Source organism: Tupaia chinensis, unplaced genomic scaffold, assembly GCF_000334495.1.
Source record: "Tupaia chinensis unplaced genomic scaffold, TupChi_1.0 Scaffold000161_1, whole genome shotgun sequence".
Lineage (NCBI taxonomy): Eukaryota > Metazoa > Chordata > Mammalia > Scandentia > Tupaiidae > Tupaia > Tupaia belangeri.
The window spans coordinates 216,611-231,106 of record NW_006159632.1 but is presented as its reverse complement, the minus strand read 5'-3'; the positions used below and the strand labels follow the sequence as shown (position 1 = coordinate 231,106).

General features: G+C 43.0%; 1 protein-coding gene and 1 pseudogene across 1 annotated transcript in view; both read left to right on the top strand.

The window, feature by feature from the left end:
• Positions 1-14,496, top strand: part of CHRM3 (cholinergic receptor muscarinic 3) — a 340,570-nt gene that overhangs the window by 238,561 nt on the left and 87,513 nt on the right. The window lies entirely within an intron of this gene.
• LOC102473236 (coiled-coil domain-containing protein 90B, mitochondrial pseudogene) lies at positions 9,143-10,673 on the top strand (annotated as a pseudogene).

Below are 14,496 nucleotides of genomic sequence, written 5' to 3'. Positions count from 1 at the left end.
GGAAGGGATTGTGGTTATGTCACCCCCCCTGGGGGGGGGGGTGATTTCTCGCTTTCTGTTTCTCTGTCTCTGTCTTTCTGGCGAGCACATAGTGCCCTATAGCAAAAACCTCTCCAAAAGAAATAAAAAAAAGAGCATTGTGTGTGTCTGTCTCGGGAACAGGGTGAGTGGAGTGGTCACTGAGAGACAGCCTTCTGAGCATGTTAGACATGGGTTTTACACACATGAGGTATAGAGTGTGTTAGCCTATAACTGTAGAATGTAGACCTATCACAGAGATTAAAACACATCATTTCAAGGAATTTTACTTTTTTATTACCCGAAGAAAAACACAAAATGTGGTCTGGCCGTTTAAAACATCTGTGGTCACAAAATACAAATTGGAGTCACAGAATGAATGTTAAATAATATAAAGAATAGAAAATGTGGACAGCAAGGACTTCTGCTTACAAGTAGTATTTTGTTTCTCATTCAGTTTTTCTCCTCTCCAGATCTGTCGTATATTTGGCTTTCTCATGATATTTAAGAAGTCCCACTACAGGCAACATGAAAATCGCACTGGTGTGACATCTGTCTAAAAATGGATGCTGTTCATACATGCCTGCAATAAATTGAAGTGCTATTGCTAATTCAGTATTAGAGTATTAATTTAATGGCAAACGCAGTCCTCAGGGACCAGCATTCCCTGCATAGGACATACGTTCCTAACCCACATACGTGGTTTCTGCTCCAGCAGGGAAGGGAGGCGGTGCTCCAAAGAGAAACATCTCGTACGTGTATAAAATATCTTCCCATTCCTCCAAAGGTAGAGGCTCTCTGAAATAGAATCAGCTCATTTGAATTTAAACTAAAAGGCAACTTTTGGGATCATGAGATTTACCTAGTATGATAGTATGCCAAAATTCATTTGTTAATACTAACCTTGTAGAATCAATATTATTATTGAATTAATTCAGTCATTGGTTAAATGAATAACCATAATTATATAGTATGAAATAAGTGATGTGTATGTAGAGCAACAATAATAAAACTGGTGATGTAAATTGCTACAATTTACTTCCTTTTATTACATGATAGGTGATTGAGGTATATCTTGTTTAATCTTCACAATGACCTTACAAGATATTATACATATTTTCTTGCAAAAGGTCGCGCAGCTTGTAATCAGTGGGAACAGTAGCTCTCACAGCTCTGCAGATGGAGCCCTTTCTGCTGCACCAGAGTGTGCCCAAGTGTGTCTGCAGATATCTCTGTGCCTCAAGTCACGGAGTTTGATGGCTGGAGTGGCCCGAGCCTGTGCCTCAACGTGCCCTGCTGTGGGCAGTGCTTCGAGCCCAAGGGCTGCACTTTGAGCAGAGAACGTCTAAAAGACCAATGATCCCAGAGTGTGCCAATAGATAGGATTGAGGCAAAACAAGTCCTTTAACTTAACAGGAAAGACCGGACTGGAGGGCTCGCCACTGCAGGTGTCAGGGCTCAGTTTGCCAACACTCATTGCAACTGTCTGCAAGGAGAGTCAGCCGGTTTTTCGGAATGACTTGGCAGCGTATTTTCTTCTCCTGAAATGTATCTCAGGATCAGCATTCACTCCAGAAGCACTGAATTCCTTCAAGCCTAATATTTAACTTTGGGGGGCACAGTGAAATAAGCATTTGACAGTGGTCAGGCCGGGTGGAGCCCTCAGCTGCTGTGGTGTCTACCACCTGCCAGGTCGGCACCAGGTCAAGAAGGGCTGGGGTGAGTTCATGACATTAGAATGAATAAAGCAGAGCTCGCGTATTCCAAGGAAGCTCAACCTGGTGAAGACAAACACGTAAAAAGTCGATTTCATATACTTTTTGGCTGTTCGTATGTCTTCCTTAAAGAGTGGTTTATTGAGCTCATTCTATGGAAGATGTGTTGCTGAGTGAGGCAAGTCAGGCTATGTAGGAGGAACATTGCATGCCTCCACTTAACATACACCGACTGTCGGCACTCTGTGGTCAGGACTGAAAGACTGGGGAGCAAAAAAGTATTAGTAATCGTAATGGACACTAGAGACAACGTGGAAAGAGCGTGGGGGGGCGCGGAGGGAAGAGTGTGGGGGGGCGGAGGGAATGTGGGGGAAATGGAGAGGTAAGACACGTGGGGAACACAGGTCAGGTTTGTCATCTGTTGACGAGGATGTGTGTGGTCTCAGCTGGGCTGGACTGAGGTGTCACTCATGCTGGGTAAAGCCTCTTCACAATCTAGATGATGGACAGCGATTTAATGTATGAATAGTTAAAAAAAATTTATCATTAAAAAAAGTTGATTTCAAGGCAGAATTAAATAAATTTTAAATGCAAATCAAGAGAAGGGTGCTCTAAGGAATGGAGGGAGACGTTATTCTCAACATTTGTTGGGAATTCGTCATTTCTTTTCTTCACCTGATCTCCCGTGGACACCGCAGTGATTACTCACGGAGTTTGGCGACGGCGGGACACGTTCTCTTGTTGGTGCCTTTTTCCCTGTTAAGTTTCTTCTTTGCCTACTTTTCCTGGGGGCCAGGCAGGGCTGTAGCAATTGTGTTCCTTCAGAGTGTGGTCTGCATGATTCTGCACGTTCGTGGCATGACTTCATGTATCCGCACCATGAAGGTTCTGCATGTTCATGCCATGGATTTTGGCTTTAACTCAGTTGCTGTGTGGGGAAGTGGCAGGAATGATGACTCACTGCTTTTCCCTCCCAGGGCTGAGAGAAAGAACAGGACAGGCACAGGGACTGCCTCACGTCAGCCCCTGCACCGAGACGTCCTCGGGATGTGCAACCTTCTCAATCAAAGGCTTCGATGCGTTTTTGCAAACCCGTGAGACTTGGCCCCAGAGTTACCGATTAAGAACCTTAGGCTGAGGGGTCCCAGGGTGTCCTGTGCTTTAGCAGGTGGATTTCGGCAATGACTACTGATGGAGATGGCATGCGGCACGGTTGTATCAACGCCATGTTTCAGAAGGGACCAGGACGTTTTGCCGTCAACCTTCTTGCTGTATCTCTTCCCTGGGCCTCTCACTGAGGCACGGGTTTCCCTCCCTAGGGCCACAGGCATTTGTTTGGGGCCAACTACTCCATCCAGGGCCGCAGTTAGCTTTCTTTTTGGTCAACATCTGTTAAACAGGAAACTTCCCGCTTCAAAACTGCAAAAATAAATAAGTAAATAACCAGCAAACCTTGGCTTGCCCTTCTGTCCTGAGTCGGCTACATTACGGTCCCTGGGCAGCAGCGGCACGGATGAAAAGCAGGTATTTTTGACTCTTCAGAGTAGCAAGACCCAGCTGGTGTATTTTCTTGAGAGAGACAGATTGCTCACATTAACAGCAGTCCCTGTGTTGCTTGGTCATAAAAGCAAATTAGTCCTTCAGTATGGAGAAGGAAGATTTGCACATTCTGGTGACAGACCAGTGAAGATGGGATTTCTCTTTAAGCCAAAGTCCTTGGGTGTCATCTTTTTGTCAAATGAACTTCTTTCCTCGATGATGACAGACTCTCCATTAGGTAAAATGCAGCGCTGAGGATGGCGTGGCTTTTCAACAGTTTTGTCTACCCTTCCTCCACAGTGCGCTTGGAGCCCGGGAGGCGGTGGGTCCTGGGAGGAGACTGTCCCACCTTGTCCTCCTTTCTACAACAGAGATCCGAAGGTCCTTTCCTTCTCAGAGGAGAACTCTGTGGGCACCTGTCCTCAGACATCTCCTAGTGGCTGCTCCGGATGCAGTGAGGGGTTGACGCAGGGAAGAGGACAGAGCTCTGTCAGCCTCAGTGTTCAGTAGTCTGGGACCCTCCTTTTCTAGGACAGATTCAAGTTCTGTGGGGAAAAGGCTGCAAAGTGGGAAGACTCACAGAGCTCCCGTGTGGTCTTACGTGGTCTTACATGGACTTATGTGGACTGGGTCTTTCTGGAGCCTCTACAATTAGGACTTTACAGCAAGCTATGTGATATTCTCTCCTTACCCGACAGTTTCTTTAATCTGATCCAACTTGAGGTATGACCAAAAAAGGCTCATTTTACTTACTTAGGTAAGTCTTAAAAGAGGGCCAGCACTTGGTGTGGTAGGTAAAGCACTGGACTCCCACATGGCTGACCAAGCTACCAGACCTGGTAGCTTGCTTTCTCACTTTCTCTCTTTCTGTCTCTCTCTTTCTAGTGAGCATATGTGTCCTATATCGAATAATAATAATAATAATAACAATGCATTTTTAAAAGAATAATTTAAAAAGAATTCAGATTAGTTTTGAGAAGTACTAAAATATCAAGCAGTAATTTTATCTTTGGCATCCATGTTAATAATCCTGCAATACTTTCATGCCTATTGCTGAAATAGAACTGTTTGAAGATTGAAGGTCCACCCTTTTTTCAAGGGTGTTTGAGCTGCAGCCTTGCGGGTGTGTGTGAGGTCTTACCTTCTGAGAAGTACTTATTTGAGAAACTCCATGTTCTCTTTTTCTGTGAATATGTCAGCTTTTAAGAGATACAGGACTGTCTGTGAAAATGTTCTTCCCGTATGGGAGGGGATTTTCAGTTTTCAGAACCTTACCTAAAACAAATTCTGTTGTGAAAAGGTTCAAGAACAACATTGTCTTTTGTGACACGAATAGAGATGTGTCCTCTGACCTTAAGCTGAAGGTGAACCCAGCTCCAATTCACTCTTGATGAATTTTTGAGATCTCAGTGCCAAGTAGCAGTTGCTGTCGTCCCCAGGGGGTATATTATGGCAAGAAATCACTGCAGATCTGACCGAGATGCCCTCCAGACTGCCAGAGCAGGCAGCCCAAGTGTCACGCACATGCAGGGTAGCCCGTGTATGTGGAGACAGGAGTGGCCGCTGCACCTCCTGTAGGTGAGTCTGCAAAGTTCGAGGAGCCTGAGACTTAGGGCTGCTGCTGGCGATGACAGAACTGACAGAAAAGAAAGTAGTTTTCCATTCGGGACAGGTATGAAAAGAAGGGAAATTTCTAGAAAAGACCGATGACTAGCGTGCCATGTTGCCCCTGTCTAGGCTGGAAGTCCTCTAGAGAGAAGCCAGCCGGACACTGTCGCTGCACATCTGCCTGCTGTCCCTCGCTGTTCTTTTACTATGTCTTCTCTGCAGCAAATCGCAATTTCTCAGGACATTTCCCGCCTCACTCCCCAGAAGCGTGGCTCACGGCTAACAGCACACACCCGGAGCAGGCTCCACGCCAGCTCTGAGCCTTGGTTTCCTACCTGTGGAATGGAGACAGTGGCAAGTGCCTTATCTGCTCCTTCTAAGAATTGTGTGAGTTTATGATTCAGAAGCCCCTAAAACAATGTCTGACACATGACAGGCATCCTATAGCTGCGCTTAAATAAATGTTCAAACGTGTCCCAGCTATTACACAGGATGATCGTATGAGGGATGGCCGAGCGTGTCCTCAGCCCTCTCAGTGTGTCTGCTCAGAAGCAGGTGCCACCCTCTGTACTGCCCTCCCCCACTGCAGACAGTGGGTCTTCACAAAACTGGCGGAGGGGAGGAAAGAGGAACAAAGGAAGAAGACTTCCAGGGCCAACCAGTGGTATGTTGGTTAAAGCAGTTGAATCAAATGTGGCCAACAAAATGGTCGAGTCCTAGGCCTGGCAGCTTGAGAAACACTAGGAACATGTGTGTGTGCCTAGAAATTCCAAAAGGAGGAGAAATGGAGAAGGGATTGTGGCATGACTATTCCCCACGGGGTGCTTTTTTGCTTTTTCTCTCTTTCCTTTCTCTCCAATAGGCACATATGCCCTCTGGCAAAGTTTTTATTTTATTTTATTTTTTTTAACAAAAAAGAAAAAGGAGAAGAAAAGAAAAAGAGAGTATCTTTTCCTGGCAAGAGTCCACTGCAGGAGCACCACAGGAAGTGTCCACGCGGGGCCCATTGCCCATGAACAGCTGCAATGATTCCCTCAGCCTCTGCCACTAAACAATAAGAAAATAGGACTCAGGACTCGTATCTAGGGCTAAGCAAGAACCACTGAAAGAGAGTCAAGGAAAGCAACCACTGTCACATGTGGTGGAGCGGGCTCGTGAGGTAGACCCACTGCACACCAGTTGGTTTTGATTTCAGAAAGACATTTGACAAAGTTTCTGAAGGAATTTTGGAATTTTGATTAAAATCAGACAGATTATCTGATACTACATTGAAATGGATGTTTAATTATCTCAGTAACTAAGAAGAAACTAGCATTATTCAATAAATGCTTGTTCTAGAAACTACTATTCGGACTTAGATGGTAATAACTGACAGAAATGTTTCAGAGAGATAAAATGTTAAATTTGTCACATTTAAGTAAAAACACATTAATCTCCCATTTTAAGGGAATTAAGAAAATGGGTGCCCAAAGGTGGAATAACCGCCCTCCCATCTTGGAGCCTACTGTTAATAAGGCTGAGGAGTGGGTCTGTCATTCAGATGAAATTGACTGCAGAAGGAACAAGAAATGAACCTTCCAGAGTCCACCCATTCTCGGTTCTCTGCAAGACATTAGACAAACTTTGATCTTTCCAGTGGTTGGAGGGTTGTATTTCTTGGCAACAATCAGTATCTCATATGCCTTGGTCAGTTTGCTCTCTCCTGGGTCTATAAGAAACAGAGCTTGGTGTGGCCAGTGGCCATCCCTGAGAATCCGTTCTGACAGCCTCACCTCAGGCAAGGCCCTGTCCCTAAACTCAGAGGTTTAGAAACGGCTCGGAACAGAAAACTGAGCTATTGGATTTGAAATTGTATAAACTATCTTTTGAAGTTCTTTCTATTTTCAGCCTTTACCAATTCTTGAGGTAAAAAGTGACCAAATTTGCTATATAAGAGAGCTTCAAAATGTTTATGGAAAATGTGCTTTATGAAAAGTGCCTGGATTTCAGTCATTTTTTCACTAAAGTCACTTGTGCTTTAATTCCATCTTTTCACAAAGTTTTGAACCCTCTTGTGCTGTACTTGTCCTACACTCACTTCTGAGGACTCCAAAGCCGCTCCACCCACAGCCCCTTCCTCACTTCTGGTTTGGACAGTGCTTGGCGAATGGCCCTGTGTTTCCTCTGCCTGGACCCGCTTGGTTTTTATAGACGTGCATGGGCTTCTCCTGACACTGATCTCGGCAGACAAGGACTTAACACTGATTTAACAGCCTCGCCGACATGGCTCATCCCATTGCCTCTCCCTGGCCCTTCTCCAGCAGGTTCTGGGTCCTGAGGGCCGAGACAAGGGGCATGAGTCCCGTGCTCTGCAGTGGGTGACTGAATCCTTGATTCCCATGCAGAAGCTTGGAGATTTGGATTTGGTTCAGAAACAACTTGGACATTACCCACATACAACCCTGTAACTGCTCTTGGTGTTGCAATCACAGGGTGCCAGGTCCTATTCATTTTGGCCTTTTTTGTCCAACTTCTCTTTCTCCAATTATAAACACTCGCAATGACCATATAAAGCCCTGTCCTTCCTTTAGGAAGGCAATGTCTTTGATCGTGGTTACATTTTCATTCTTATTCTTTCAATAAGAGAAGTCTAAACACATTTTTCTCAGTGGTCAGAAGGATAAGCTGATAGTTTTTTTCAGTATTTACAGTAATTCCTTACCAATGAGTCTTCATTAATGGAAATCTGTTTATGATTTATGTGTTTCATTTTCGATAGACTTTAGAGCAGTCTTAGGTTCACAGCAAAATTGAAAGGAAGACATGAAGATTTCCCCTGGCCAGACGCATGCATAGCCTGCCCCATGATTGGTACAGGTGTTGAAACTAAAGACCTGCATGGATACGTCATTATCAGCAATTTCTAGTTCATGTTCTGGCTCACTCCTGCTGTGCACACCTTGACTCGGCCCTGCCACCACTGTGTCAGGGCAGTCCACCATGTTTCGCCTCTTCCTTCCCTCCCTGCCCCGTCCCCTGGCAGCTGCTGGTGTTTTCACCTTCTCCATTGTTGCCCCTTTTCCAGAATGTCAGTGTGTGGAGTCTTACAGTGTGCGTCTATTCATATCGATGTCTCTCACTTAATATGCACTTTCAGCTTTGCCGTGTCCCACCTGGCGTACCACAGCCTGTAACTGCTTGCCTGCTGGAGGGCATCATGGTTGTCTATTCATATTCACATGAAGTTTCTGGGTGCACATAAATTTTTGGCTACTTTGAGTAAATGACAATATGATTGCTGAATTGTATGGTGATAGTACATTTAGTTTTGTAAGAAATTGTCAGATAGTAATCCAAAGTGGCAAGGTCATTTTGCACTCCTGCCAGCAAGGAGAGAGTTCCCATTGCTCCACATTCTTGCCAGCAATTGGTGCCTCAGTGTTTGGGATTTTTGCCATTCTAATAGGTGGGTAGTGCCAGCTCTGTATTGTTGTAATTTGCTATTTCCTAGTGACATTTGATGTCGAGCATCTTTTGAGATGCTCACTTACCTTTTATATATCTTCTTCAATGAAGAATCTGTTCATTGTTTCACCCATTTTTAAGTCAGGTTGTTGAATTTTTATTGTTGAGTTTTAAATGTATTGCCTCTTTTAGGTAACAACCCTTTAAGATATGTGTTCTGCAAATATCTGCTCCCAGTCTGTGGCTTATCTTCCCATTCTCAGTAGTGTCTCCAGCAGAGAAGAACATTTTAATTTCAATGAAGTAGAACTTATAATTCTTTTTTTCATGCATGGTTACTTTGGTGTTGAAAAGTCATTACCAAACCAAGGTCATCTAGATTTTTTCCTTTGTTGTCATCTATGAGCTTTATTATTTTATATTTTATTTAGATCTGCAGTCCACTCTGAGTGAGTTTTGTGAAGGCTGGAAGGTCCGTGTCTAGACGCATGTTTCCGCAGGTGCGGGAGTGGCTATGGCAGCACCATTATCTTTGCTTCATAGTGTCACTTAATCTCCCGGTATTTTGGCATTTTTAACATCTGTACTTTTGTTATTGATTTCTAAACTTATTTTGGTTTATACATATATTATATGATTCATATTCTTTAAAATTTGTTAAGGTATGTTGTATGGCCTAGAATATGGTCTATCTTGGTGATTTTCCATGTGAGCTTGAGAAGAATGTGTACTCTGTAAGAGTCTGCTTCTGGCCTTCCTGGTCCGAGCCCTCTCTCTGGCTTTACCGCCATCAGGTACCACTTCCAAGATCGCCGTATATGTCGCTGCTGCAGACTCTTAGAGAAGGAAATGGTACCTGGCATTAGTCTCAGGGTGCCAAGGCCAGGCTGAAGTGCTGCCTATTGCCAGTGCCCAGTCATGACCAGACAAAGGGAACTGGGAGACACCTTCTGGGTGCATGCTTGAGAAGAAGAGATCGTCAGCTGGGTGAGCACTGACCTCTCCACACGATGTGTAGAAGAGATCGTCAGCTGGGTGAGCACTGACCTCTCCACACGATGTGTAGAAAAGATCGTCAGCTGGGTGAGCACTGACCTCTCCACACGATGTGTAGTGTCTCAGATCAGACATATACTCTGCTGCTATTATTCAGAATGCCACCTGCCCTAGCGTACCAGATAAATGTGGGTTAGTTCCATTTTGAAGATGTCTTGTGGGCCTTTTGAGGATTTATTAAGACCCATATTTCCTCTAGCCTGGCAGTTGTAGAGCTAAGCAGAGATGGGCATAAAGCTGTTAGTAGAATTCAACAGAAATTACCGGACCTGGCCCTCTGCTTTCTCCCGCCAACCGGAAAACACAACATGGGGCACCGCTGGGCTTGGCGGCAGGCAGTTGGGACCGTTGGGTTTCAACCCCCCACGGGTGTTTCTCACTGGCCCTGTGGAGAGACCTCTTGACCACTACAGCCATGGAAGGATATGATAGGAGGCCAGTGGCCATAACTCCTTTAGAACAAAGGAAATTAACATTTGATACACATGCATTGGTTCAAGATTTGGAAACTAATGGATTTGACAAAACTCAAGCAGAAACAATTGTATCTGCATTAGCCACATTATCAAATGTCAGCCTGGATACAATCTATAAAGAAATGGTCACTCAAGCTCAGCAGGTAATACATTTATTTTGATCGCATTTGAACTCCATTAGAAAAGACATGGTCATCCTAGAGAAAAGTGAATTTGCAAATCTGAGAGCAGAGAATGAGAAAATGAAAATTGAACTAAACCAAGTTAAACAACAACTAATAAATGAAACAAGTCGAATCCGAACAGATAATAAACTGGATATCAATTTAGAAAGGAGCAGAATAACAGATATGTTTACAGATCAAGAAAAGCAACTTATGGAAGCCACCACAGAATTTACCAAAAAAGGATACCCAAACCAAAAGTATTATTTCAGAAACCAGTAACAAAATTGACACTGAAATTGCTTCCTTAAAAACACTGATGGAGTCTAACAAACTTGAGACAATTCGTTATCTTGCAGTCTCAGTGTTTACTTGCCTGGCAATAGCATTGGGATTTTACAGAATCTGGAAGAAGCAGTAAAAGTATTCTGTAATGCTCTAGTTGCTGCTGCTGCTGCTGTTGACTCAAGAACACTGTTCTATGATAGATTTACTTTGAACATTGACAGATACAGCATAAACTTACTATAACAGTTAATTCAAAGTATATATGCACTAAAGAGAAGTGTTTTCAAACGGGAAAAAGTATTTTGTCTTTATTTTGTATATATGTCTTTATTATGTTGAAAAGCAGCCATTAAAAACCTGATTCATTTGAGATAAAAAAAAAAAAAAGAAAAAAAAGAAATTACCAGACCTGCTGTGTAGAATAGTAGTTCCCAAGTCTTATAAGCTCCTGGAGCACAAACACCACAGAGCAAGGTCTAGGTTTGTGCCTCAGAATACAGCTTTGTATGATAAGTCTCAACTACACCTACTCTGATATTGTGTTAAACATATAAATTTGTGAAAATAATTGTTAAATAAAAGACAATGAAATAATTCACAAATAATAGAGATTTAATTTTCTGTTTAGTTTTCTATTTTTACTAATAAAGTACCACACACAAAAAGGTAAAATAAAAACAGAAGGATATTTGTAGGAGTTCCCTCGTGAAGAAAAAAAAGAGGTATGTACTCTAGCTTGTCAGGTTCGGTAGTGATTTCTTTAAAGCGGCATCCAGAGTGCTTTCAGGAGAGTTTGTTAGGTGAGGTGAGCAGGGAGATGGAGCAGGTCTGAGGAGTCTCTCTCTTTAGTTGCTGTGACATGGAATATGGGCCTTCATTTTCCTAATTCATTTTCTTTCCTGATACGTGAGTCAGGAGTGTAGTTTCCCTGCTGTCCTGACACTGTAAGATGAGATCACAAACCAAGCAGAGGACCCAGTATAACCCTGCTGGGTCAAGAGAGCTCAAGTGACATCAGGTATTCTGAACTTTTCCCGATAACATAATGACGTGAGTTACTGAACTTCAGTGGAACACAGCTACTTTTTGTTGGGTCTTTTAAGATGAGTAGCCATCTTAAAGGTGTTGTACGCTGCGTAGTTCTTTAATTCTGTAGAGGTACTTCAGCTCAAGACACTGGGTGGTTAGAAAAGTCTTGGCATATTTTTATATGTGAAAATGCATCATGAGTTTTCCAACAACCCAATAGTTAACTTCGCTTAGTATAATTGCATGTTTTGTTTCAAGAGGTGAAGATTTAGTGTGCCTCTGGAAGTGACATGTAAAATGACAACAATCCATTGTCTTTCCCTGGGATGATGTTGTCAAGGGCACTGGCAGGACCTATGGGCTTCCTGTTGGTGGAAATCACTGGTTCTCCTCAAGGTGTCTTAACTCCAGAGAAGAATAAAGGGGAACAAGTCCGTATTAGAAGCTCCTTGAAGCTGATAGTAAGCAATAAGACCACAAGTCTGAAGAAAATAATTTCTGGAAACATCCAGAATGCTGCCTACCTGCTCAGGCAGAAGAAGGAAGCCCATCAGATCAGGAGCCGTGGAGCAGAGGCTGCTGTAGACCCTCTTACCTTTGAGATTTTAGGCATGAAAACATTTCATTTGCTAAGACTGAGCAGAGCACATAAATGGTAGGAACTTGGCATACCTCCTCAGTTTTTTCAAAGAGTTCAGGAAATGCTGACTTTATCCCAACCTTCTGTGTTAAAAGTGAGTAAATGAAAACTTGTAGCAAATGAAACATGTACTTCCACCTTACAATACCGCCTTAAATGGCTCAGGTCAGAAAATGCTTATGTCTGACGTAGCAAGTATTTCTGAAGGGAGAGAGTAAAGACTACAGCAAAATGAATGATACCCGAGTGATCAGCCCTGACATTTCTGACTGGGGACAGTGGTACAGAGCACACAGCAAAACCAGTAATACAATGAGTGATATCCGAGTGATCAGCCCTGACATTTCTGACTGGGGACAGTGGTACAGAGCACACAGCGAAACCAGTAATACAATGAGTGATATCCGAGTGATCATCCCTGGCATTTCTGACTGGGGACAGTGGTACAGAGCACACAGCGAAACCAGTAATACAATGTTTGTTCTTATGATAGCACGCACATGGCTGAAGAAACCCCACAGGTGCAGAAAACATCTTAGGACAACCTCGCTTTCGCTTTGCCTTCCCCACTCATTAGCTTGTTCCTTTGTCTTTTTCCCTCAGGATGACCCATAATTGATGTCAGATTTATTGAATAACTATTGTAAATCTCACAAGGGTGATACAATAACATTAAAGTTTTCAGACGTTATTACAAGAGGAGGCTAGTCAAAATCTTTACATGCATCTCACGCTTGTTTTAATTAGTGTCAGTTGGGTATTTGATGCATAATCTCTCTTTTTATTTTCTCACCTGTAAAATATGGGATGGGGTTGAATGAATTCAGAAGCTTATTTCTGATATAACTGCTTTTAACTGCCACCCTCTAAATATGCAGAAATGTTTCTGTTTATTAATTTACAAGTATTATAACATATTGAACCATTTAGATATTAATTAACTGATTTTATATTGATGTATTTCCACCCCACCTTTCTTTCCAATAAAGGAGTCTGTTGCCCACTGTGCACGAATACCAATTAATGTCCCCCTGAGTCTTAAAGCAAGACTTTTCTTACAGGCCTAGCCAGCAGGAAGTCAGGAATGTTGCAGCTCACCTTCAGATCTGCCTTGCTTCTGCCAGGAGTACACACCCCAGGCCTCAGTCATGGCTGGCTATGCAAATGAAGGGGGAAACTGGTCCTGTTCCGATTGGTTGCCCTGCTACAGCCAGCTTCTTCTTCTTCACTCCCTGCTGTGGGTGTCAACTTCATCACTCAGCCTTTGCAGCTTAGGCATCCTACCAAGGAACTTACTAGACAACAGTTCTTGCCAGGATTTTTTACTGTTTAGGCCAATTCTGGCTGGTTACACTGTTACATATTTCAAGACATTTTTGATCACATCAATACTTTTATTTTTAGGTTTTTGGGTGCATGTGCTCGGCAGAGAGGAAAAGTAAGAAATCACCCCCTGGGGGATGGCCACACCACAATCTCTTCTCCATTCTCTTGTCAGTATTTTGGGTACACACACACATGTGCCAAACCTGATTCTCAAGCTGCCAGATCCAGGAGTCAAATTGTGCTCAGCCATGTGGGAGTTCAGTGCCTTAATCATTACACCACCTGCTGGCCCCAATCACATCAATACATTTAATGTCTTTCTGTTTTTTGATTTTTGTTTTTTGTTTTTGTTTTTGTTTTTTTGAGAGAGATTTTTGTTATAGTATGTGTGTGTTCACCAGAGAGAAAGAGACAGTGAGAAATCACCCCCAGGGGGATGGTCATGCCACAATCCCTTCTCCTCCTAGGATTTTGTGCATGCACACACTCGTGCCCAGTGTGAGTTTCAAGTGAACAGGTCCAGGACTCACACTGCAGTTGGTGTGGGAGTCCAGCACCTTAATCCCCTACACCACCTACCGGGCTGGTTTGACAGGTCTTTTAAACAGTAGAATAGCCCAGTTAGCTTTATTTAACTTATTATTGCATCTCTGTAAATATCTGATATTGAATAATTTCCAAAAATGCATCATGATCGGTACATAAAATAGGTCATTCATTAACTAAATCATAACTTGTGAATTATTGATGCTAAGAATCTTTACAGTATTGTTGTATTAGTTATTCTTATGGGATAGAATTTCTTTAATAAATATTTTATTCTTGAGTCAGCAGGTAGCATGATGGTTAAGGTATTGGACTCTCACATGGTTAACTGCAGTTCGAGTCCCAAATCCAGCGGCTTGAAACTCACACCGGGAACATGTGCGTGCATGCCCAAAATCGTAAGAGAAGAATGGAGAGGGGATTGTAGCATGGCCATCCTTGCTGTGGACACATGGGGAGGGGGTGATTTCTCGCATTCTGTCTCTCTGTCCAGTGAGCACACAATGGTAAGGAGATACTAACTTCCCTAATGCTAACTTTTTAGAAGTCCTTGACTGATTTTGTTGAGTGGTATTTTGAAAATACTCTGGTAAGGGATATGGATATTTTTATAGGTGATCTTTTTTTTTTTTTTTTTTTGAGGGTTT